The sequence below is a fragment of the Oncorhynchus gorbuscha genome, unplaced genomic scaffold (genome assembly GCF_021184085.1).
Source record: "Oncorhynchus gorbuscha isolate QuinsamMale2020 ecotype Even-year unplaced genomic scaffold, OgorEven_v1.0 Un_scaffold_2064, whole genome shotgun sequence".
Classification (NCBI taxonomy): domain Eukaryota; kingdom Metazoa; phylum Chordata; class Actinopteri; order Salmoniformes; family Salmonidae; genus Oncorhynchus; species Oncorhynchus gorbuscha.
In genome coordinates, this window is record NW_025746663.1 from 22,121 (window position 1) to 44,743 (window position 22,623).

A 22,623-nucleotide genomic window follows, 5' to 3' on the forward strand; every position below is an offset into this window, starting at 1 on the left:
ACGATTAATAACAGGGCTGAAGAAGAGATGATGGAGGAGACGGAGAGATGATGGAGGAGAGACGGAGGACACAGATTAATAACAGGGCTGAAGAAGAGATGATGGAGGAGAGACGGAGGACACAGATTAATAACAGGGCTGAAGAAGAGATGATGGAGGAGAGACGGAGGACACAGATTAATAACAGGGCTGAAGAAGAGATGATGGAGGAGAGACGGAGGACACAGATTAATAACAGGGCTGAAGAAGAGATGATGGAGGAGAGACGGAGGACACAGATTAATAACAGGGCTGAAGAAGAGATGATGGAGGGACGGAGGACACAGATTAATAACAGGGCTGAAGAAGAGATGATGGAGGGAGGACGGAGGACACAGATTAATAACAGGGCTGAAGAAGAGATGATGGAGGAGAGACGGAGGACACAGATTAATAACAGGGCTGAAGAAGAGATGATGGAGGAGAGACGGAGGACACAGATTAATAACAGGGCTGAAGAAGAGATGATGGAGGAGAGACGGAGGACACAGATTAATAACAGGGCTGAAGAAGAGATGATGGAGGAGAGACGGAGGACACAGATTAATAACAGGGCTGAAGAAGAGATGATGGAGGAGAGACGGAGGACACAGATTAATAACAGGGCTGAAGAAGAGATGATGGAAGACGGAGGACACAGATGATGGAGGAGAGACGGAGGACACAGATTAATAACAGGGCTGAAGAAGAGATGATGGAGGAGAGACGGAGGACACAGATTAATAACAGGGCTGAAGAAGAGATGATGGAGGAGAGACGGAGGACACAGATTAATAACAGGGCTGAAGAAGAGATGATGGAGGAGAGACGGAGGACACAGATTAATAACAGGGCTGAAGAAGAGATGATGGAGGAGAGACGGAGGACACAGATTAATAACAGGGCTGAAGAAGAGATGATGGAGGAGAGACGGAGGACACAGATTAATAACAGGGCTGAAGAAGAGATGATGGAGGAGAGACGGAGGACACAGATTAATAACAGGGCTGAAGAAGAGATGATGGAGGAGAGACGGAGGACACAGATTAATAACAGGGCTGAAGAAGAGATGATGGAGAAGAGAGACGGAGGACACAGATTAATAACAGGGCTGAAGAAGAGATGATGGAGGAGAGACGGAGGACACAGATTAATAACAGGGCTGAAGAAGAGATGATGGAGGAGAGACGGAGGACACAGATTAATAACAGGGCTGAAGAAGAGATGATGGAGGAGAGACGGAGGACACAGATTAATAACAGGGCTGAAGAAGACGGAGGACACAGATGATGGAGGAGAGACGGAGGACACAGATTAATAACAGGGCTGAAGAAGAGATGATGGAGGAGAGACGGAGGACACAGATTAATAACAGGGCTGAAGAAGAGATGATGGAGGGCGGAGGACACAGATTAATAACAGGGCTGAAGAGATGATGGAGGAGAGACGGAGGACACAGATTAATAACAGGGCTGAAGAAGAGATGATGGAGAGAGACGGAGGGCACAGATTAATAACAGGGCTGAAGAAGAGATGATGGAGGAGAGACGGAGGACACAGATTAATAACAGGGCTGAAGAAGAGATGATGGAGGAGAGACGGAGGACACAGATTAATAACAGGGCTGAAGAAGAGATGATGGAGGAGAGACGGAGGACACAGATTAATAACAGGGCTGAAGAAGAGATGATGGAGGAGAGACGGAGGACACAGATTAATAACAGGGCTGAAGAAGAGATGATGGAGGAGAGACGGAGGACACAGATTAATAACAGGGCTGAAGAAGAGATGGAGGAGAGACGGAGGACACAGATTAATAACAGGGCTGAAGAAGAGATGATGGAGGAGAGACGGAGGACACAGATTAATAACAGGGCTGAAGAAGAGATGGAGGAGAGACGGAGGACACAGATTAATAACAGGGCTGAAGAAGAGATGGAGGAGAGACGGAGGACACAGATTAATAACAGGGCTGAAGAAGAGATGATGGAGGAGAGACGGAGGACACAGATTAATAACAGGGCTGAAGAAGAGATGATGGAGGAGAGACGGAGGACACAGATTAATAACAGGGCTGAAGAAGAGATGATGGAGGAGAGACGGAGGACACAGATTAATAACAGGGCTGAAGAAGAGATGATGGAGGAGAGACGGAGGACACAGATTAATAACAGGGCTGAAGAAGAGATGATGGAGGAGAGACGGAGGACACAGATTAATAACAGGGCTGAAGAAGAGATGATGGAGGAGAGACGGAGGACACAGATTAATAACAGGGCTGAAGAAGAGATGATGGAGGAGAGACGGAGGACACAGATTAATAACAGGGCTGAAGAAGAGATGATGGAGGAGAGACGGAGGACACAGATAACAGGGCTGAAGAAGAGATGATAACGGAGGACACAGATTAATAACAGGGCTGAAGAAGAGATGATGGAGGAGAGACGGAGGACACAGATTAATAACAGGGCTGAAGAAGAGATGATGGAGGAGAGACGGAGGACACAGATTAATAACAGGGCTGAAGAAGAGATGATGGAGGAGAGACGGAGGACACAGATTAATAACAGGGCTGAAGAAGAGATGATGGAGGAGAGACGGAGGACACAGATTAATAACAGGGCTGAAGAAGAGATGGAGGAGGAGAGACGGAGGACACAGATTAATAACAGGGCTGAAGAAGAGATGATGGAGGAGAGACGGAGGACACAGATTAATAACAGGGCTGAAGAAGAGATGATGGAGGAGAGACGGAGGACACAGATTAATAACAGGGCTGAAGAAGAGATGATGGAGGAGAGACGGAGGACACAGATTAATAACAGGGCTGAAGAAGAGATGATGGAGGAGAGACGGAGGACACAGATTAATAACAGGGCTGAAGAAGAGATGATGGAGGAGAGACGGAGGACACAGATTAATAACAGGGCTGAAGAAGAGATGATGGAGGAGAGACGGAGGACACAGATTAATAACAGGGCTGAAGAAGAGATGATGGAGGAGAGACGGAGGACACAGATTAATAACAGGGCTGAAGAGAGATGATGGAGGAGAGACGGAGGACACAGATTAATACAGGGCTGAAGAAGAGATGATGGAGAGACGGAGGGGCAGATTAATAAAGAAGAGATGATGGAGGAGAGACGGAGGACACAGATTAATAACAGGGCTGAAGAAGAGATGATGGAGGAGAGACGGAGGACACAGATTAATAACAGGGCTGAAGAAGAGATGATGGAGGAGAGACGGAGGACACAGATTAATAACAGGGCTGAAGAAGAGATGATGGAGGAGAGACGGAGGACACAGATTAATAACAGGGCTGAAGAAGAGATGATGGAGGAGAGACGGAGGACACAGATTAATAACAGGGCTGAAGAAGAGATGATGGAGGAGAGACGGAGGACACAGATTAATAACAGGGCTGAAGAAGAGATGATGGAGGAGAGACGGAGGACACAGATTAATAACAGGGCTGAAGAAGAGATGATGGAGGAGAGACGGAGGACACAGATTAATAACAGGGCTGAAGAAGAGATGATGGAGGAGAGACGGAGGACACAGATTAATAACAGGGCTGAAGAAGAGATGATGGAGGAGAGACGGAGGACACAGATTAATAACAGGGCTGAAGAAGAGAGATGGAGAAGAGATGACGGAGGACACAGATTAATAACAGGGCTGAAGAAGAGATGATGGAGGAGAGACGGAGGACACAGATTAATAACAGGGCTGAAGAAGAGATGATGGAGGAGAGACGGAGGACACAGATTAATAACAGGGCTGAAGAAGAGATGATGGAGGAGAGACGGAGGACACAGATTAATAACAGGGCTGAAGAAGAGATGATGGAGGAGAGACGGAGGACACAGATTAATAACAGGGCTGAAGAAGAGATGATGGAGGAGAGACGGAGGACACAGATTAATAACAGGGCTGAAGAAGAGATGATGGAGGAGAGACGGAGGACACAGATTAATAACAGGGCTGAAGAAGAGATGATGGAGGAGAGACGGAGGGCACAGATTAATAACAGGGCTGAAGAAGAGATGATGGAGGAGAGACGGAGGACACAGATTAATAACAGGGCTGAAGAAGAGATGATGGAGGAGAGACGGAGGACACAGATTAATAACAGGGCTGAAGAAGAGATGATGGAGGAGAGACGGAGGACACAGATTAATAACAGGGCTGAAGAAGAGATGATGGATGGAGAGACGGAGGACACAGATTAATAACAGGGCTGAAGAAGAGATGATGGAGGAGAGACGGAGGACACAGATTAATAACAGGGCTGAAGAAGAGATGATGGAGGAGAGACGGAGGACACAGATTAATAACAGGGCAGGAGGACACAGATTAATAACAGGGCTGAAGAAGAGATGATGGAGGAGAGACGGAGGACACAGATTAATAACAGGGCTGAAGAAGAGATGATGGAGGAGAGACGGAGGACACAGATTAATAACAGGGCTGAAGAAGAGATGATGGAGGAGAGACGGAGGACACAGATTAATAACAGGGCTGAAGAAGAGATGATGGAGGAGAGACGGAGGACACAGATTAATAACAGGGCTGAAGAAGAGATGATGGAGGAGAGACGGAGGACACAGATTAATAACAGGGCTGAAGAAGAGATGATGGAGGAGAGACGGAGGACACAGATTAATAACAGGGCTGAAGAAGAGATGATGGAGGAGAGACGGAGGACACAGATTAATAACAGGGCTGAAGAAGAGATGATGGAGGAGAGACGGAGGACACAGATTAATAACAGGGCTGAAGAAGAGATGATGGAGGAGAGACGGAGGGACACAGATTAATAACAGGGCTGAAGAAGAGATGATGGAGGAGAGACGGAGGACACAGATTAATAACAGGGCTGAAGAAGAGATGATGGAGGAGAGACGGAGGACACAGATTAATAACAGGGCTGAAGAAGAGATGATGGAGGAGAGACGGAGGACACAGATTAATAACAGGGCTGAAGAAGAGATGATGGAGGAGAGACGGAGGACACAGATTAATAACAGGGCTGAAGAAGAGAGATGGAGGAGAGACGGAGGATGGAGGAGAGACGGAGGACACAGATTAATAACAGGGCTGAAGAAGATGATGGAGAGATGATTAATAACAGGGCTGAAGAAGAGAGGAGACGGAGGACACAGATTAATAACAGGGCTGAAGAAGAGATGATGGAGGAGAGACGGAGGACACAGATTAATAACAGGGCTGAAGAAGAGATGATGGAGGAGAGACGGAGGACACAGATTAATAACAGGGCTGAAGAAGAGATGATGGAGGAGAGACGGAGGACACAGATTAATAACAGGGCTGAAGAAGAGATGATGGAGGAGAGACGGAGGACACAGATTAATAACAGGGCTGAAGAAGAGATGATGGAGGAGAGACGGAGGGCACAGATTAATAACAGGGCTGAAGAAGAGATGATGGAGGAGAGACGGAGGACACAGATTAATAACAGGGCTGAAGAAGAGATGATGGAGGAGAGACGGAGGACACAGATTAATAACAGGGCTGAAGAAGAGATGATGGAGGAGAGACGGAGGACACAGATTAATAACAGGGCTGAAGAAGAGATGATGGAGGAGGAGACGGAGGACACAGATTAATAACAGGGCTGAAGAAGAGATGATGGAGGAGAGACGGAGGACACAGATTAATAACAGGGCTGAAGAAGAGATGATGGAGGAGAGACGGAGGGCACAGATTAATAACAGGGCTGAAGAAGAGATGATGGAGGAGAGACGGAGGACACAGATTAATAACAGGGCTGAAGAAGAGATGATGGAGGAGAGACGGAGGACACAGATTAATAACAGGGCTGAAGAAGAGATGATGGAGGATGGAGACGGAGGACACAGATTAATAACAGGGCTGAAGAAGAGATGATGGAGGAGAGACGGAGGACACAGATTAATAACAGGGCTGAAGAAAGATGATGGAGGAGAGACGGAGGACACAGATTAATAACAGGGCTGAAGAAGAGATGATGGAGGAGAGACGGAGGACACAGATTAATAACAGGGCTGAAGAAGAGATGATGGAGGAGAGACGGAGGACACAGATTAATAACAGGGCTGAAGAAGAGATGATGGAGGAGAGACGGAGGACACAGATTAATAACAGGGCTGAAGAAGAGATGATGGAGGAGAGACGGAGGACACAGATTAATAACAGGGCTGAAGAAAGAGATGATGGAGGAGAGACGGAGGACACAGATTAATAACAGGGCTGAAGAAGAGATGATGGAGGAGAGACGGAGGACACAGATTAATAACAGGGCTGAAGAAGAGATGATGGAGGAGAGACGGAGGACACAGATTAATAACAGGGCTGAAGAAGAGATGATGGAGGAGAGACGGAGGACACAGATTAATAACAGGGCTGAAGAAGAGATGATGGAGGAGAGACGGAGGACACAGATTAATAACAGGGCTGAAGAAGAGATGATGGAGGAGAGACGGAGGACACAGATTAATAACAGGGCTGAAGAAGAGATGATGGAGGAGAGACGGAGGACACAGATTATGATAACAGGGCTGAAGAAGAGATGATGGAGGAGAGACGGAGGACACAGATTAATAACAGGGCTGAAGAAGAGATGATGGAGGAGAGACGGAGGACACAGATTAATAACAGGGCTGAAGAAGAGATGATGGAGGAGAGACGGAGGACACAGATTAATAACAGGGCTGAAGAAGAGATGATGGAGGAGAGACGGAGGACACAGATTAATAACAGGGCTGAAGAAGAGATGATGGAGGAGAGACGGAGGACACAGATTAATAACAGGGCTGAAGAAGAGATGATGGAGGAGAGACGGAGGACACAGATTAATAACAGGGCTGAAGAAGAGATGATGGAGGAGAGACGGAGGACACAGATTAATAACAGGGCTGAAGAAGAGATGATGGAGGAGAGACGGAGGACACAGATTAATAACAGGGCTGAAGAAGAGATGATGGAGGAGAGACGGAGGACACAGATTAATAACAGGGCTGAAGAAGAGATGATGGAGGAGAGACGGAGGACACAGATTAATAACAGGGCTGAAGAAGAGATGATGGAGGAGAGACGGAGGACACAGATTAATAACAGGGCTGAAGAAGAGATGATGGAGGAGAGACGGAGGACACAGATTAATAACAGGGCTGAAGAAGAGATGATGGAGGAGAGACGGAGGACACAGATTAATAACAGGGCTGAAGAAGAGATGATGGAGGAGAGACGGAGGACACAGATTAATAACAGGGCTGAAGAAGAGATGATGGAGGAGAGACGGAGGACACAGATTAATAACAGGGCTGAAGAAGAGATGATGGAGGAGAGACGGAGGACACAGATTAATAACAGGGCTGAAGAAGAGATGATGGAGGAGAGACGGAGGACACAGATTAATAACAGGGCTGAAGAAGAGATGATGGAGGAGAGACGGAGGACACAGATTAATAACAGGGCTGAAGAAGAGATGATGGAGGAGAGACGGAGGACACAGATTAATAACAGGGCTGAAGAAGAGATGATGGAGGAGAGACGGAGGACACAGATTAATAACAGGGCTGAAGAAGAGATGATGGAGGAGAGACGGAGGACACAGATTAATAACAGGGCTGAAGACGGAGGAGATGATGGAGGAGAGACGGAGGACACAGATTAATAACAGGGCTGAAGAAGAGATGATGGAGGAGAGACGGAGGACACAGATTAATAACAGGGCTGAAGAAGAGATGATGGAGGAGAGACGGAGGACACAGATTAATAACAGGGCTGAAGAAGAGATGATGGAGGAGAGACGGAGGACACAGATTAATAACAGGGCTGAAGAAGAGATGATGGAGGAGAGACGGAGGACACAGATTAATAACAGGGCTGAAGAAGAGATGATGGAGGAGAGACGGAGGACACAGATTAATAACAGGGCTGAAGAAGAGATGATGGAGGAGAGACGGAGGACACAGATTAATAACAGGGCTGAAGAAGAGATGATGGAGGAGAGACGGAGGACACAGATTAATAACAGGGCTGAAGAAGAGATGATGGAGGAGAGACGGAGGACACAGATTAATAACAGGGCTGAAGAAGAGATGATGGAGGAGAGACGGAGGACACAGATTAATAACAGGGCTGAAGAGAGAGATGGATGGAGGAGACACAGATTAATAACAGGGCTGAAGAAGAGATGATGGAGGGAGGACACAGATTAATAACAGGGCTGAAGAAGAGATGATGGAGGAGAGACGGAGGACACAGATTAATAACAGGGCTGAAGAAGAGATGATGGAGAGACGGAGGACACAGATTAATAACAGGGCTGAAGAAGAGATGGAGGAGAGACGGAGGACACAGATGGAGGAGAGACGGAGGACACAGATTAATAACAGGGCTGAAGAAGAGATGATGGAGGAGAGACGGAGGACACAGATTAATAACAGGGCTGAAGAAGAGATGATGGAGGAGAGACGGAGGACACAGATTAATAACAGGGCTGAAGAAGAGATGATGGAGGAGGACGGAGGACACAGATTAATAACAGGGCTGAAGGATGGAGAGGACACAGGAGAAGAGACGGAGGACACAGATTAATAACAGGGCTGAAGAAGAGATGATGGAGGAGAGACGGAGGACACAGATTAATAACAGGGCTGAAGAAGAGATGATGGAGGAGAGACGGAGGACACAGATTAATAACAGGGCTGAAGAAGAGATGATGGAGGAGAGACGGAGGACACAGATTAATAACAGGGCTGAAGAAGAGAGAAGAGATGATGGCTGAAGGAGAGACGGAGGACACAGATTAATAACAGGGCTGAAGAAGAGATGATGGAGGAGAGACGGAGGACACAGATTAATAACAGGGCTGAAGAAGAGATGATGGAGGAGAGACGGAGGACACAGATTAATAACAGGGCTGAAGAAGAGATGATGGAGGAGAGACGGAGGACACAGATTAATAACAGGGCTGAAGAAGAGATGATGGAGAGAGACGGAGGACACAGATTAATAACAGGGCTGAAGAAGAGATGATGGAGGAGAGACGGAGGACACAGATTAATAACAGGGCTGAAGAAGAGATGATGGAGGAGAGACGGAGGACACAGATTAATAACAGGGCTGAAGAAGAGATGATGGAGGAGAGACGGAGGACACAGATTAATAACAGGGCTGAAGAAGAGATGATGGAGGAGAGACGGAGGACACAGATTAATAACAGGGCTGAAGAAGAGATGATGGAGGAGAGACGGAGGACACAGATTAATAACAGGGCTGAAGAAGAGATGATGGAGGAGAGACGGAGGACACAGATTAATAACAGGGCTGAAGAAGAGATGATGGAGGAGAGACGGAGGACACAGATTAATAACAGGGCTGAAGAAGAGATGATGGAGGAGAGACGGAGGACACAGATTAATAACAGGGCTGAAGAAGAGATGGAGGAGAGACGGAGGACACAGATGGAGGAGAGACGGAGGACACAGATTAATAACAGGGCTGAAGAAGAGATGATGGAGGAGAGACGGAGGACACAGATTAATAACAGGGCTGAAGAAGAGATGATGGAGGAGAGACGGAGGACACAGATTAATAACAGGGCTGAAGAAGAGATGATGGAGGAGAGACGGAGGACACAGATTAATAACAGGGCTGAAGAAGAGATGATGGAGGAGAGACGGAGGACACAGATTAATAACAGGGCTGAAGAAGATGATGGAGGAGAGACGGAGGACACAGATTAATAACAGGGCTGAAGAAGAGATGATGGAGGAGAGACGGAGGACACAGATTAATAACAGGGCTGAAGAAGAGATGATGGAGGAGAGACGGAGGACACAGATTAATAACAGGGCTGAAGAAGAGATGATGGAGGAGAGACGGAGGACACAGATTAATAACAGGGCTGAAGAAGAGATGATGGAGGAGAGACGGAGGACACAGATTAATAACAGGGCTGAAGAAGAGATGATGGAGGAGAGACGGAGGACACAGATTAATAACAGGGCTGAAGAAGAGATGATGGAGGAGAGACGGAGGACACAGATTAATAACAGGGCTGAAGAAGAGATGATGGAGGAGAGACGGAGGACACAGATTAATAACAGGGCTGAAGAAGAGATGATGGAGGAGAGACGGAGGACACAGATTAATAACAGGGCTGAAGAAGAGATGATGGAGGAGAGACGGAGGACACAGATTAATAACAGGGCTGAAGAAGAGATGATGGAGGAGAGACGGAGGACACAGATTAATAACAGGGCTGAAGAAGAGATGATGGAGGAGAGACGGAGGACACAGATTAATAACAGGGCTGAAGAAGAGATGATGGAGGAGAGACGGAGGACACAGATTAATAACAGGGCTGAAGAAGAGATGATGGAGGAGAGACGGAGGACACAGATTAATAACAGGGCTGAAGAAGAGATGATGGAGGAGAGACGGAGGACACAGATTAATAACAGGGCTGAAGAAGAGATGATGGAGGAGAGACGGAGGACACAGATTAATAACAGGGCTGAAGAAGAGATGATGGAGGAGAGACGGAGGACACAGATTAATAACAGGGCTGAAGAAGAGATGATGGAGGAGAGACGGAGGACACAGATTAATAACAGGGCTGAAGAAGAGATGATGGAGGAGAGACGGAGGACACAGATTAATAACAGGGCTGAAGAAGAGATGATGGAGGAGAGACGGAGGACACAGATTAATAACAGGGCTGAAGAAGAGATGATGGAGGAGAGACGGAGGACACAGATTAATAACAGGGCTGAAGAAGAGATGATGGAGGAGAGACGGAGGACACAGATTAATAACAGGGCTGAAGAAAGATGATGGAGGAGAGACGGAGGGCACAGATTAATAACAGGGCTGAAGAAGAGATGATGGAGGAGAGACGGAGGACACAGATTAATAACAGGGCTGAAGAAGAGATGATGGAGGAGAGACGGAGGACACAGATTAATAACAGGGCTGAAGAAGAGATGATGGAGGAGAGACGGAGGACACAGATTAATAACAGGGCTGAAGAAGAGATGATGGAGGAGAGACGGAGGACACAGATTAATAACAGGGCTGAAGAAGAGATGATGGAGGAGAGACGGAGGACACAGATTAATAACAGGGCTGAAGAAGAGATGATGGAGGAGAGACGGAGGACACAGATTAATAACAGGGCTGAAGAAGAGATGATGGAGGAGAGACGGAGGACACAGATTAATAACAGGGCTGAAGAAGAGATGATGGAGGAGAGACGGAGGACACAGATTAATAACAGGGCTGAAGAAGAGATGATGGAGGAGAGACGGAGGACACAGATTAATAACAGGGCTGAAGAAGAGATGATGGAGGAGAGACGGAGGACACAGATTAATAACAGGGCTGAAGAAGAGATGATGGAGGAGAGACGGAGGACACAGATTAATAACAGGGCTGAAGAAGAGATGATGGAGGAGAGACGGAGGACACAGATTAATAACAGGGCTGAAGAAGAGATGATGGAGGAGAGACGGAGGACACAGATTAATAACAGGGCTGAAGAAGAGATGATGGAGGAGAGACGGAGGACACAGATTAATAACAGGGCTGAAGAAGAGATGATGGAGGAGAGACGGAGGACACAGATTAATAACAGGGCTGAAGAAGAGATGATGGAGGAGAGACGGAGGACACAGATTAATAACAGGGCTGAAGAAGAGATGATGGAGGAGAGACGGAGGACACAGATTAATAACAGGGCTGAAGAAGAGATGATGGAGGAGAGACGGAGGACACAGATTAATAACAGGGCTGAAGAAGAGATGATGGAGGAGAGACGGAGGACACACAGATTAATAACAGGGCTGAAGAAGAGATGATGGAGGAGAGACGGAGGACACAGATTAATAACAGGGCTGAAGAAGAGATGATGGAGGAGAGACGGAGGACACAGATTAATAACAGGGCTGAAGAAGAGATGATGGAGGAGAGACGGAGGACACAGATTAATAACAGGGCTGAAGAAGAGATGATGGAGGAGAGACGGAGGACACAGATTAATAACAGGGCTGAAGAAGAGATGATGGAGGAGAGACGGAGGACACAGATTAATAACAGGGCTGAAGAAGAGATGATGGAGGAGAGACGGAGGACACAGATTAATAACAGGGCTGAAGAAGAGATGATGGAGGAGAGACGGAGGACACAGATTAATAACAGGGCTGAAGAAGAGATGATGGAGGAGAGACGGAGGACACAGATTAATAACAGGGCTGAAGAAGAGATGATGGAGGAGAGACGGAGGACACAGATTAATAACAGGGCTGAAGAAGAGATGATGGAGGAGAGACGGAGGACACAGATTAATAACAGGGCTGAAGAAGAGATGATGGAGGAGAGACGGAGGACACAGATTAATAACAGGGCTGAAGAAGAGATGATGGAGGAGAGACGGAGGACACAGATTAATAACAGGGCTGAAGAAGAGATGATGGAGGAGGACACAGACGGAGGACACAGATTAATAACAAAGAAGGGGCTGAAGAGAGATGGAGGAGGAGAGACGGAGGACACAGATTAATAACAGGGCTGAAGAAGAGATGATGGAGGAGAGACGGAGGACACAGATTAATAACAGGGCTGAAGAAGAGATGATGGAGGAGAGACGGAGGACACAGATTAATAACAGGGCTGAAGAAGAGATGATGGAGGAGAGACGGAGGACACAGATTAATAACAGGGCTGAAGAAGAGATGATGGAGGAGAGACGGAGGACACAGATTAATAACAGGGCTGAAGAAGAGATGATGGAGGAGAGACGGAGGACACAGATTAATAACAGGGCTGAAGAAGAGATGATGGATGGAGAGACGGAGGACACAGATTAATAACAGGGCTGAAGAAGAGATGATGGAGGAGAGACGGAGGACACAGATTAATAACAGGGCTGAAGAAGAGATGATGGAGGAGAGACGGAGGACACAGATTAATAACAGGGCTGAAGAAGAGATGATGGAGGAGAGACGGAGGACACAGATTAATAACAGGGCTGAAGAAGAGATGATGGAGGAGAGACGGAGGACACAGATTAATAACAGGGCTGAAGAAGAGATGATGGAGGAGAGACGGAGGACACAGATTAATAACAGGGCTGAAGAAGAGATGATGGAGGAGAGACGGAGGACACAGATTAATAACAGGGCTGAAGAAGAGATGATGGAGGAGAGACGGAGGACACAGATTAATAACAGGGCTGAAGAAGAGATGATGGAGGAGAGACGGAGGACACAGATTAATAACAGGGCTGAAGAAGAGATGATGGAGGAGAGACGGAGGACACAGATTAATAACAGGGCTGAAGAAGAGATGATGGAGGAGAGACGGAGGACACAGATTAATAACAGGGCTGAAGAAGAGATGATGGAGGAGAGACGGAGGACACAGATTAATAACAGGGCTGAAGAAGAGATGATGGAGGAGAGACGGAGGACACAGATTAATAACAGGGCTGAAGAAGAGATGATGGAGGAGAGACTGAAGAAGAGATGATGGAGGAGAGACATGGAGGACACAGATTAATAACAGGGCTGAAGAAGAGATGATGGAGGAGAGACGGAGGACACAGATTAATAACAGGGCTGAAGAAGAGATGATGGAGGAGAGACGGAGGACACAGATTAATAACAGGGCTGAAGAAGAGATGATGGAGGAGAGACGGAGGACACAGATTAATAACAGGGCTGAAGAAGAGATGAAGAAGGACACAGATTAATGATGGAAGAGATGATGGAGGAGGACACAGATTAATAACAGGGCTGAAGAAGAGATGATGGAGGAGAGACGGAGGACACAGATTAATAACAGGGCTGAAGAAGAGATGATGGAGGAGAGACGGAGGACACAGATTAATAACAGGGCTGAAGAAGAGATGATGGAGGAGAGACGGAGGACACAGATTAATAACAGGGCTGAAGAAGAGATGATGGAGGAGAGACGGAGGACACAGATTAATAACAGGGCTGAAGAAGAGATGATGGAGGAGAGACGGAGGACACAGATTAATAACAGGGCTGAAGAAGAGATGATGGAGGAGAGACGGAGGACACAGATTAATAACAGGGCTGAAGAAGAGATGATGGAGGAGAGACGGAGGACACAGATTAATAACAGGGCTGAAGAAGAGATGATGGAGGAGAGACGGAGGACACAGATTAATAACAGGGCTGAAGAAGAGATGATGGAGGAGAGACGGAGGACACAGATTAATAACAGGGCTGAAGAAGAGATGATGGAGGAGAGACGGAGGACACAGATTAATAACAGGGCTGAAGAAGAGATGATGGAGGAGAGACGGAGGACACAGATTAATAACAGGGCTGAAGAAGAGATGATGGAGGAGAGACGGAGGACACAGATTAATAACAGGGCTGAAGAAGAGATGATGGAGGAGAGACGGAGGACACAGATTAATAACAGGGCTGAAGAAGAGATGATGGAGGAGAGACGGAGGACACAGATTAATAACAGGGCTGAAGAAGAGATGATGGAGGAGAGACGGAGGACACAGATTAATAACAGGGCTGAAGAAGAGATGATGGAGGAGAGACGGAGGACACAGATTAATAACAGGGCTGAAGAAGAGATGATGGAGGAGAGACGGAGGACACAGATTAATAACAGGGCTGAAGAAGAGATGATGGAGGAGAGACGGAGGACACAGATTAATAACAGGGCTGAAGAAGAGATGATGGAGGAGAGACGGAGGACACAGATTAATAACAGGGCTGAAGAAGAGATGATGGAGGAGAGACGGAGGACACAGATTAATAACAGGGCTGAAGAAGAGATGATGGAGGAGAGACGGAGGACACAGATTAATAACAGGGCTGAAGAAGAGATGATGGAGGAGAGACGGAGGACACAGATTAATAACAGGGCTGAAGAAGAGATGATGGAGGAGAGACGGAGGACACAGATTAATAACAGGGCTGAAGAAGAGATGATGGAGGAGAGACGGAGGACACAGATTAATAACAGGGCTGAAGAAGAGATGATGGAGGAGAGACGGAGGACACAGATTAATAACAGGGCTGAAGAAGAGATGATGGAGGAGAGACGGAGGACACAGATTAATAACAGGGCTGAAGAAGAGATGATGGAGGAGAGACGGAGGACACAGATTAATAACAGGGCTGAAGAAGAGATGATGGAGGAGAGACGGAGGACACAGATTAATAACAGGGCTGAAGAAGAGATGATGGAGGAGAGACGGAGGACACAGATTAATAACAGGGCTGAAGAAGAGATGATGGAGGAGAGAGGGCGGAGGACACAGATTAATAACAGGGCTGAAGAAGAGATGATGGAGGAGAGACGGAGGACACAGATTAATAACAGGGCTGAAGAAGAGATGATGGAGGAGAGACGGAGGACACAGATTAATAACAGGGCTGAAGAAGAGATGATGGAGGAGAGACGGAGGACACAGATTAATAACAGGGCTGAAGAAGAGATGATGGAGGAGAGACGGAGGACACAGATTAATAACAGGGCTGAAGAAGAGATGATGGAGGAGAGACGGAGGACACAGATTAATAACAGGGCTGAAGAAGAGATGATGGAGGAGAGACGGAGGACACAGATTAATAACAGGGCTGAAGAAGAGATGATGGAGGAGAGACGGAGGACACAGATTAATAACAGGGCTGAAGAAGAGATGATGGAGGAGAGACGGAGGACACAGATTAATAACAGGGCTGAAGAAGAGATGATGGAGGAGAGACGGAGGACACAGATTAATAACAGGGCTGAAGAAGAGATGATGGAGGAGAGACGGAGGACACAGATTAATAACAGGGCTGAAGAAGAGATGATGGAGGAGAGACGGAGGACACAGATTAATAACAGGGCTGAAGAAGAGATGATGGAGGAGAGACGGAGGACACAGATTAATAACAGGGCTGAAGAAGAGATGATGGAGGAGAGACGGAGGACACAGATTAATAACAGGGCTGAAGAAGAGAAGAAGAGATAATAACAGGGCTGGAGGAGAGACGGAGGACACAGATTAATAACAGGGCTGAAGAAGAGATGATGGAGGAGAGACGGAGGACACAGATTAATAACAGGGCTGAAGAAGAGATGATGGAGGAGAGACGGAGGACACAGATTAATAACAGGGCTGAAGAAGAGATGATGGAGGAGAGACGGAGGACACAGATTAATAACAGGGCTGAAGAAGAGATGATGGAGGAGAGACGGAGGACACAGATTAATAACAGGGCTGAAGAAGAGATGATGGAGGAGAGACGGAGGGCGTATCTCAACGGAACATATAAAGCAGCCTAAAGCAGTTTTCCTGTCTAGAACCAACACACCTCAACCCATCATCAAGCCCTTAATGACTTGAATCAGGTCTGCTAGTACTGGGCTGGAACAAAACCCTGCACACCCTGTGGGTCCCCAGAAGCAGGACTGGAGAACAGACGTCTAGAGGTTTGTTTCTATAAAGCTGGTGAGAATGGTGTTCACCTGAGGAAAACCTGCTCCTTTTCCTGACTGGTCCTCCGAGATACTCCAGTCTGATGGTCCTGGTGCCTTCAACTCTGATGGGTCTGGAGATGGACAGAGAGAGAGAGAGAGAAAGAGGGAGAGAAAGTAAAAGGCAAGAGAGAGAGATTTCCATAGAGAGACTCCGTAGCTCTATATATTTGGGAGCCTCAAAGTGCCAGGCTTCTAGGCTGCGGACACAAGAGCATGTCTGTCATGTCTGGCCACGAGACGTCCCTTTTCAACAGCCTTTATGTACCACAGACTTCCTCATTCATTCCATTGTAGCTGTTCTTATATGCTGGAGGTCATTTAAGCACCAAATAGGACTGTTCCGTCGACCAACCCCCGTCTGTCTCCTCAGCTCTTAATGGTTGACCCTGCCCTTCCGGTCTTCATTGTGTGTTTAAGACCAGTTGTAAACGTACAGTGCAAGGCGAAAGTATTCGGCCCCCTTGAACTTTGCGACCTTTTGCCACATTTCAGGCTTCAAACATAAACATATAAAACTGTATTTTTTTGTGAAGAATCAACAACAAGTGGGACACAATCATGAAGTGGAACGACATTTATTGGATATTTCCAAAAAAATTAACAAATCAAAAACTGAAAAATTGGGCGTGCAAAATTATTCAGCCCCTTTACTTTCAGTGCAGCAAACTCTCTCCAGAAGTTCAGTGAGGATCTCTGAATGATCCAATGTTGACCTAAATGACTAATGATGATAAATACAATCCACCTGTGTGTAATCAAGTCTCCGTATAAATGCACCTGCACTGTGATAGTCTCAGAGGTCCGTTAAAACCGCAGAGAGCATTATGAAGAACAAGGAACACACCAGGCAGGTCCGAGATACTGTTGTGAAGAAGTTTAAAGCCGGATTTGGATACAAAAAGATTTCCCGAGCTTTAAACATCCCAAGGAGCACTGTGCAAGCGATAATATTGAAATGGAAGGAGTATCAGACCACTGCAAATCTACCAAGACCTGGCCGTCCCTCTAAACTTTCAGCTCATACAAGGAGAAGACTGATCAGAGATGCAGCCAAGAGGCCCATGATCACTCTGGACGAACTGCAGAGATCTACATCTGAGGTGGGAGACTCTGTCCATAGGACAACAATCAGTGTATATTGCACAAATCTGGCCTTTATGGAAGAGTGGCAAGAAGAAAGCCATTTCTTAAAGATATCCATAAAGTCTGAGGCTGCCCTCCATCCCCATCTCACTCCATCCATTCATCCTCCCTCCCTTCACAGCAGCACAGGGCTGAGGCTGCCCTCCATCCCCATCTCACTCCATCCATTCATCCTCCCTCCCTTCAAGCAGCACAGGGCTGAGGCTGCCCTCCATCCCCATCTCATTCCATCCATTCATCCTCCCTCCCTTCACAGCAGCACAGGGCTGAGGCTGCCCTCCATCCCCATCTCACTCCCATCCATTCATCCTCCCTCCCTTCACAGCAGCACAGGGCTGAGGCTGCCCTCCATCCCCATCTCACTCCATCCATTCATCCTCCCTCCCTTCACAGCAGCACAGGGCTGAGGCTGCCCTCCATCCCCATCTCACTCCATCCATTCATCCTCCCTCCCTTCACAGCAGCACAGGGCTGAGGCTGCCCTCCATCCCCATCTCACTCCATCCATTCATCCTCCCTCCCTTCACAGCAGCACAGGGCTGAGGCTGCCCTCCATCCCCATCTCACTCCATCCATTCATCCTCCCTCCCTTCACAGCAGCACAGGGCTGAGGCTGCCCTCCATCCCCATCTCACTCCATCCATTCATCCTCCCTCCCTTCACAGCAGCACAGGGCTGAGGCTGCCCTCCATCCCCATCTCACTCCATCCATTCATCCTCCCTCCCTTCACAGCAGCACAGGGCTGAGGCTGCCCTCCATCCCCATCTCACTCCATCCATTCATCCTCCCTCCCTTCACAGCAGCACAGGGCTGAGGGCCCATCCCCATCTCACTCATCCATTCATCCTCAGAGATCTTCACAGCAGCACAGGGCTGGGAGGCTCCCTCCATCCCCATCTCACTCCATCCATTCATCCTCCCTCCCTTGGCACAGCAGCACAGGGCTGAGGCTGCCCTCCATCCCCATCTCACTCCATCCATTCATCCTCCCTCCCTTCACAGCAGCACAGGGCTGAGGCTGCCCTCCATCCATTCATCCTCCCTCCCTTCACAGCAGCACAGGGCTGAGGCTGCCCTGCAGGCAAGGGGTTCATAACAGTTGAACGAGGAGGGGGATTCAGAGAGGAACCATCAGCGGACAGTGAGGGGTGGGACTCTGGTTTGAGCGGAGCGGTGTTATTTGACATAGCCCTGCTGGCACAAAAAGATCCTTAACCAACTCAGAAGCCAATTTGATGAACAATATTTGTGCCACCTTGGTAATTGTGGCACTGCATTATCATCAACAAACAAAACCAAACTTGCATTGAGAACCAGGCAGTAGCCCTGCTGCCTGTGGTAACAATAACGCAGCTATGATGACAAGTTGTAGCTGGAGAAACGTCCATAAGCATTAACCCCTCAGAGCTGGACCCAGTTGCTTATAATGATCTCTAGAATTCATTATCTGGCGGTCCTGCAACGTCTGCCCTTGGGCCTAATGACATCATTATGTCAGTCAGGTACTGCTGCTGCGGATATCAGACATAGGACCAGGAGTTTTTCAGAACCATCTGAGATGATCTGTTCAAACTCAGGGCCCTAGTTGTACTTGTAGACTATACCTGGGGCCTGAAGTATTTCCTGGTCTGGTCACATGGTGATGAAAACCTCCTGGCCCTATGTACGTCCCTAAAAGTGGTGTGATGTTGTAACACTATGGCAGCCAATCAGTTGGTGTGACATTGTAACACTAAGGCAGCCAATCAGTTGGTGTGATGTTGTAACACTATGGCAGCCAATCAGTTGGTGTGACATTGTAACACTAAGGCAGCCAATCAGTTGGTGTGATGTTGTAACACTAAGGCAGCCAATCAGTTGGTGTGATGTTGTAACACTAAGGAGTTGTAACACTAAGGCAGCCAATCAGTTGGTGTGATGTTGTAACACTAAGGAGTTAAGGAGTTATTCTGGGCAACCTCAAGGCTTTTTTATTTTAATGTAACTAGGCAAGTCCATTAAGAGCAAATTCTTATTTACCCTGCCAAACCCTAACCCTACCAAACCCTACCCCTGCCAAACCCTACCCCGGCCAAACCCTAACCCGGCCAAACCCTAACCCGGCCAAACCCTAACCCGGCCAAACCCTAACCCGGCCAAACCCTAACCCGGCCAAACCCTAACCCGGCCAAACCCTAACCCTACCCCTGCCAAACCCTAACCCTAACCCGGCCAAACCCTAACCCTAACCCTGCCAAACCCTAACCCGGCCAAACCCTAACCCGGCCAAACCCTAACCCGGCCAACACTTGGCCAATTGTGCGCCGCCCGATGGGACTCCCAATCACGGCCGGTTGTGATACAGCCTGGAATCGAACCAGGGTCTGTAGTGACACCTCTAGCACTGAGATGCAGTGCCTTAGACCGTTGAGCCACTCGGGAGCCACTCGGGAGCCCCCCCCCCTTCATATGGTGGTGTCTGACTTACAGACTGGATATATACTGCAGAGAATCAGAGTTGACTTAAGTAAAAAGCTGTTCATTTCATTTCCGTGCTCTCTCATAAACAACAGTCATAACAAAAGTCATCTGGAAGTTCTGAAGCTGAGATGACTGAGAAGGCGGCAAAACTATCCATGTTCAAGGTCTGCAGAGTTGTTTCTGGCGCCCTCTTGTGTCAAGCCACCACACTGCAGTAGAAGACAGCGGGCGGACCAAGGGGTGGAGCCAGTCCTGGAGGGCTGAAGAATGCCCGAAGGAGATGAGGAGATGATTGTGGACTTCAGGAAATAGCAGAGGGAACACCCCCCTATCCACATCGATGGAACAGTAGTGGAGAGGGTAGCAAGTTTTAAGTTCCTCGGGATACACATCACAGACAAACTGAATTGGTCCTCTCACACAGACAGAATCGTGAAGAAGGCGCAGCAGCGCCTCTTCAACCTCAGGAGGCTTAAGAAATTTGGCTTGTCACCAAAGGCACTCAAACTTCTACAGCTGCACAATCGAGAGCATCCTGGCGGGCTGTATCACCGCCTGGTACGGCAACTGCTCCGCCCTCAACCGTAAGGCTCTCCAGAGGGTAGTGAGGTCTGCACAACGCATCACCGGGGGCAAACTACCTGCCCTCCAGGACACCTACACCACCCGATGTTACAGGAAGGCCATAAAGATCATCAAGGACATCAACCACCCGAGCCACTGCCTGTTCACCCCGCTATCATCCAGAAGGCGAGGTCAGTACAGGTGCATCAAAGCTGGGACCGAGAGACTGAAAAACAGCTTCTATCTCAAGGCCATCAGACTGTTAAACAGCCACCACTAACATTGAGTGGCTGCTGCCAACACACTGTCATTGACACTGACCCAACTCCAGCCATTTTAATAATGGGAATTGATGGGAAATGATGTAAATATATCACTAGCCACTTTAAACAATGCTACCTTATATAATGTTACTTACCCTACATTATTCATCTCATATGCATACGTATATACTGTACTCTATATCAGACTGCATCCTTATGTAATACATGTATCACTGGCCACTAACTATGCCACTTTGTTTACATACTCATCTCATATGTATATACTGTACTCGATACCATCTACTGTATGCTGCCCTGTACCATCACTCATTCATATATCCTTATGTACATATTCTTTATCCCCTTACACTGTGTATAAGACAGTAGTTTTGGAATTGTTAGTTAGATTACTTGTTGGTTATTACTGCATTGTCGGAACTAGAAGCACAAGCATTTCGCTACACTCGCATTAACATCTGCTAACCATGTGTATGTGACAAATAAAATTTGATTTGGTTTGATTTGAGGTGCAGGTTTTTGTTCCAGCCCAGGTCTAACACACTCAATTCCCCTTTTCACAATTTAAATAAGAGACTATGATTAGTTGATCATTTTAATCAGATGTGTTAACTCACAGTTGGGATGGAACAAAAGCCTGCAACACATTGGCTCTCCAGGATGTTGGAAATTGCAGACCCTCCCTTGTCTGTCGTCTCATGATGCCAGACATCTTACTACAGCTCACCATTCCTGATGTATGAGACCAAGACTTGGAGATCAAGATGATCCCTGTCTCGGACCGTTAAAACACACCTGTGGCCAAAATGAAGGACTCTGGGGTTCTCTCAGGTAGAGGGGGAGGAGAATCTTCACTCTGGTCACTGTCTGGGTCAGAGTACAGCAGGGGTTATTACCAGGGGTCAAAGATCAAATTGACGGCCAATCAACAATCAAACGACAGCGAGAAACAGGTACATCTGAAATGGTGCCCTATTCCTAATGATTAAGTGCACTACTTTTAGCCAGAGCCCTCGATGAAGTAGTGCACTACTTTTAGCCAGAGCCCTAGATAAGGTAGTGCGCTACTTTTAGCCAGAGCCCTAGGTGAAGTAGTGCACTACTTTTAGCCAGAGCCCTAGGTTAAGTAGTGCGCTACTTTTAGCCAGAGCCCTAGGTGAAGTAGTGCGCTACTTTTAGCCAGAGCCCTAGGTGAAGTAGTGCGCTACTTTTAGCCAGAGCCCTAGGTGAAGTAGTGCCCTACTTTTAGCCAGAGCCCTAGGTGAAGTAGTGCCCTACTTTTAGCCAGAGCCCTAGGTGAAGTAGTGCCCTACTTTTAGCCAGAGCCCTAGGTGAAGTAGTGCCCTACTTTTAGCCAGAGCCCTAGGTGAAGTAGTGCCCTACTTTTAGCCAGAGCCCTAGGTGAAGTAGTGCCCTACTTTTAGCCAGAGCCCTAGGTGAAGTAGTGCACTACTTTTAGCCAGAGCCCTAGGTGAAGTAGTGCACTACTTTTAGCCAGAGCCCTAGGTGAAGTAGTGCCCTACTTTTAGCCAGAGCCCTAGGTGAAGTAGTGCCCTACTTTTAGCCAGAGCCCTAGGTGAGGTAGTGCACTACTTTTAGCCAGAGCCCTAGGTGAAGTAG

The 22,623-nt window shown here is 47.7% G+C and overlaps 1 pseudogene; it reads right to left on the reverse strand.

Annotated features, from left to right (window-relative positions):
* Positions 1 to 22,623, reverse strand: part of LOC124024908 — an 81,927-nt pseudogene that overhangs the window by 14,694 nt on the left and 44,610 nt on the right.